The sequence below is a fragment of the Anneissia japonica genome, unplaced genomic scaffold (genome assembly GCF_011630105.1).
Source record: "Anneissia japonica isolate Jap-2015-1 unplaced genomic scaffold, ASM1163010v1 scaffold1467_len401143_cov160, whole genome shotgun sequence".
Lineage (NCBI taxonomy): Eukaryota > Metazoa > Echinodermata > Crinoidea > Comatulida > Comatulidae > Anneissia > Anneissia japonica.
In genome coordinates, this window is record NW_022758991.1 from 379,818 (window position 1) to 384,510 (window position 4,693).

Genomic DNA, 4,693 nt, shown 5'->3' on the forward strand with positions numbered 1-4,693 from the left:
CGTTACCTCGCAACCAAAAATGACCACCACTTTATTCCAGCAATTTAATTTACTTATTTTATAAAGACCAAACGTACCCAATGCTACGCCCAAACAATTAACATAGGTAATCAATCAAATTTGAACCAATTATTCAGGTTAATTGTTTTCTTTAACTTTAACACATTAATCTGTATAAATCTACGTGGTCACCGTCATCATCCATGCATTTATAATGAGTCATAGCCACGAATAAAATTTACTGATTTGTCAACAAGCGTCACGTGACAATTTATGTACGAGAACACGCGCAACCGTTGACCGATTGCCATTTTGCGCCTGTTTTTCGTTGGATGAGTGACGCCCGTTTTCTGAATTCAACTTCTGCTGATACTTTTAGAAACCCTAACTTTTAATCTGATCGTAACAATTTTATGAAACTTTAGAAGGTAAGTTTATTGTTTGATATACATTAAGTTGAATTGTCTTTTAGAAAAAACACAATAAGAAAACAAGCCAGAGCCGTCGGTAGGCCTAGGCCCCAGGCGAGGAAAACACGTCAATCAACTAGCCAGCCCAGGCCTAGGTAGGTAGCCAGAGAGTTGAAAACTAAGTAGGAACAGATTTGCTAGCAAATGGAGCACAAAGGCGCACTGAGAGCTGAGGGTTTAATGCTCATGCCCTAGGGAAAAAAAATCCGTTTTCTGCAATAGTTTGTTGGTGTTATTTGACGTCAGGTTTTTTGGTTTTGTCATGGTTCTATCTAAATACGGATCCTAGGCCAGGGCCTAGTTCTACAGTTAACCTGTGCTGTAGGCCTATGCCTAAGTGTATTATTAAACTGCGAGGCATTTAATGACAAATGTTCCTTTTAATAGTTTTAAATCAAGAACAAATCTGGGAATATCATGATGGATGAGGTAAAATGCGCCTTGTCTGTCTCATGCTAGCGGTCCGGTTGAATTAGACAGATGACTATAAACAATAAATTTAAATGTGTTAGGCCTATGTTATTATACATTATTTACTATGGTTTTGTAATTTATATATTTTTATTTTTGTACTATTTGTTACACTTTATATATAATAAATGATAAGAATGTATGGAGTTTTGTTTTTTTTTACTATCTGGCAAGCTGACTGAGCAAATACTCACAAAATTTAAATTAAACGATAGAAAGAACAAGTAAATAAATTTAAATACGTCCCAAAAATATTTAATAAATCAGTGCAAAAACCGAGTATTAAATAAATTGAAATAATTGAGTAAATAAACTGAAATACATCCCAAACAACAGTACAAAGAGCGAATAATTTAATTGAAATACGCCGCAATTAACGCACTACATTCACTGAGAGATGCACTTGGCGTTCCATAGAAATGACCGGCGGCTCAACTTGTCGGCGGCTCAACCGGTCATAATCCGTCTGTCTCATGCTAGCGGCCCGGTTGTATTTGCCCTGGTACTGGCACATAGGCCTAATCTAATTAGTTTTACTAGTGATTCTTAGGCATGACGTTTTTATATTTTTCATGAGAAGTTGCTAGCTATAATATTACAGTTAAGATTTCTAAGTCTGACTTTCAGTGTCGGAACAGGTCACAATGTCATTCACCATTTTGATTGTGCTGAATACTATTTTTGTATTGCCTGTATGACTGCTCATTTGTGGATTTTATATATTAATTTTTTATAAACTCTTTAATATTTTTTGGTTGATGCCATTAATTGATAAATTTATGTTTACTTTTAGTTACCAATGACCTGTATGACTGTTCATTTGTGGATTTTATATATTAATTGTTTATTAACCTTTCTTTATTTTTTGGTTAATGCCATTAATTGATAAATATATGTTTACTTTTAGTTACCAATGACCTGAGGGAAGAAAGTTCAACAGCATTTAAGCAAGTCCACCGTTCTTCAGTAAAGGCACTCTGTATGCATTATTAAATACTGTAAGTCCAGGCTTTATCTTATTATTATTATACAATATTACGTCATTGTTTGTTAATTATTGAAATGGTGGGCTATCAGCACGATATGTTAACCTTGTATGTACTGTATGCGTATGTTTATCATTCCATAATGATCACTTCAAACAGTTTAATTACCTATCATATTTTCATTTATTACTTTCATTATATTAACTGATACATTGATTTAGAATGGGAAACCCATTCAGTCCCATAAGCGCTTTAAGCGCTCTCTAATTATCGTCAGTAATTAATCAATTAATTAACAATAATTAAAAAAAAAACGTATGTGCAGTAATGTGTGCATGTATTTTCATTAAATATTCGGGAAAATATCAAAAAATTTTATAAAAAAAATGTTTCTTGGTGCTTTTTTAATTAACTTGAATGATTAGAGTAATTAAAAATATGAAATATGATCGTTATTTTTGTAATATGATACCCTTGAACGGGAAGGCGCCGCCGTCAACACTGATGAATAAAATCGTCTAAAAATACACTTTTTTTCAAAAAGTAACAAATCTGACACTTTCCTATAATATAAATATATATTCAATATACATACTGTACCCTGTCTCTTATACACATCTAGATGTGTATAAGAGACAGACATAAAACAAAATTAGTAGTTGCATACGTATTCTTTTTTCATTTTCAATGAATCGATAAGTTCCAAAGAAAAAAGGGAGAGGGGGTCCGGGGATTCTCCGCCGGGAAAATTTTGATTCCTTGAAGGCGGGAAATGAGTTTTCCCGACTTCTGAGGTGTCTTTTATTTACTTTTAAGTTCTTCGAAATTCAAGATATTCCCCTCTTGAAAATTATTATGATGAATAAATGAACCCAAAGAGAAAAGGGAGGTTCAGGTTCTCCCCGGGGAAATGTTGATTTCTAAATGGTGGGAAATGAGCCTTTCCGACTTCTGAAGTATCTTTTAGCGACTTTAATTTAAGTTCTTCAAAATTCAACGTTTTAGATATTGAAAAGAATATGTTTGGTTAAGTCAAGTTTAACAGTAATGAAAAATCACTTCACTTCAAAAAACAATACTAAAATTCATCCTACATGTAGAAATATTAAGTATAAAAGCAAAGAAGGCCAAATGTAAATTAAATAGACACATTTTTTGTGTTCACTTTTTACAGAAACTTGAGCAAGTTTGTAATGAAGAAGATGTAGTTGCCAGAAGAGATGACAACGATGAGGACGACGGCAATATTATGTGAATGCGTTTGATTTGTAGCACATCCTCTTTATTGGTTCTGATACAACTTTCTACTCAGCAAATGGTTCCAATTTGACAGAACGGCTATGAATTTCCTCTGTCAAGGCTTGATTCAGAGACAGTGTAGCCATCTGCTTTTCGGAATATCCTAGATTTTTAAGTGTGCACTATGGAGTTTTTGTACACTGGTCCTCTTGTTTGTTATTTATATTTGTTTGACATTTTTAAAAATCAATTGAACTTGCCAAATACTGAATAGATGATATGGAACTTGATCTTTTATTAACTGTACTTACAGAAATAGTATAGAATTGTCAGCACTTGACTCTAACTTGATTTTGATTTACTTTTTTTTTATATTGATTATTGTAAATCCTTTTGTCCTATATTGAAATGGAGCTTATGCTAAACTACAGTATAGCAAAGTACAGTACAGGACGCATTAAACATTAAAGGGTAAACACATAACGCTACATAAGTGTAAGTAACTTTGTATTGTTGTCCTCTTCTGTCCCGGAGCATCAAAGTTAACACGATGTAGTTGGAATCATACATGTGACCAGAGGCCGACCTAAGGATATATACGGTTCAGTGTACAGCGTTTGTTCAAGTTTTGAAAACGCCTTGGAACACCGATTAAACTCAAAAGTTTTACCATTATTTTGATGTTTTTAAAACATTCTTAAAATGTGTTACAATACCAAAGTCAATGTAACTAGAGCTCTAGTTACATTGACTTTGGTATTGTAACACATTTCTAGTTACATTGACTTTGGTATTGTAACACATTTTAAGAATGTTTTAAAAACATTAAAATAACGTTATAATGACGTTTCTGAATGTTAAATTGAAACGTTATTAAAACGCTTTAAAAACTCCACATAAATACATTTTTAAAACGTAATATTATAACGTTTTACAAACGTAATAAAAACCCTTTGTAAACGTTTTTAAAACGTGATACAAGACCAAAGTCGATGTAACCAAGGTTATTTTTACGTTATAATAACGTTCTTAAAACGTTACATAAAAACGTTATTAAAACGCTATCAAAACTCCACAAAATTACGTTTTCGAAACGTTTCACTAAAACGTTTTTTGAACCAAACTCATACGTTTTTATAACGTTTTTTTTAACGTTAAATTGTTAGCTGGGTATTTAACATTTTTCAATCATTGTCAATCTAAAGTCGGAGTTATGTCCTGGTTTTGACCCTTTAACGTCACTATTGGATAGGCTTATCTTCATAAGACTTCTACGAATAATTATTGTAGTGTGTAGTGTTATAATTGCTATCTGCTTGTTTGTAAACTTGACATTTTGGTCAAATTAATGAATAATTGACACACTGCCTTAATTCAACTTTATTATTAAATTGTATTTATAATATTTTATTGATGTATGCCTAATATAATTTTAACTGGTGGTCATGGCTTAAAGTTTGATTCTAAACTTATTTTGACCTCCTAATGTCCATACATGTATTATGTAATGTAATATTATTATTTGTT

General features: G+C 32.1%; 1 long non-coding RNA gene across 1 annotated transcript; it reads left to right on the top strand.

Annotated features, from left to right (window-relative positions):
• Window positions 1-327: 327 nt before the first annotated feature.
• On the top strand, window positions 328-3,724 carry LOC117125471. Its single transcript, XR_004448130.1, has 3 exons — window positions 328-428; window positions 1,849-1,939; window positions 3,102-3,724. It is a non-coding gene; the product is annotated as an uncharacterized LOC117125471 (long non-coding RNA).
• Window positions 3,725-4,693: the final 969 nt, after the last annotated feature.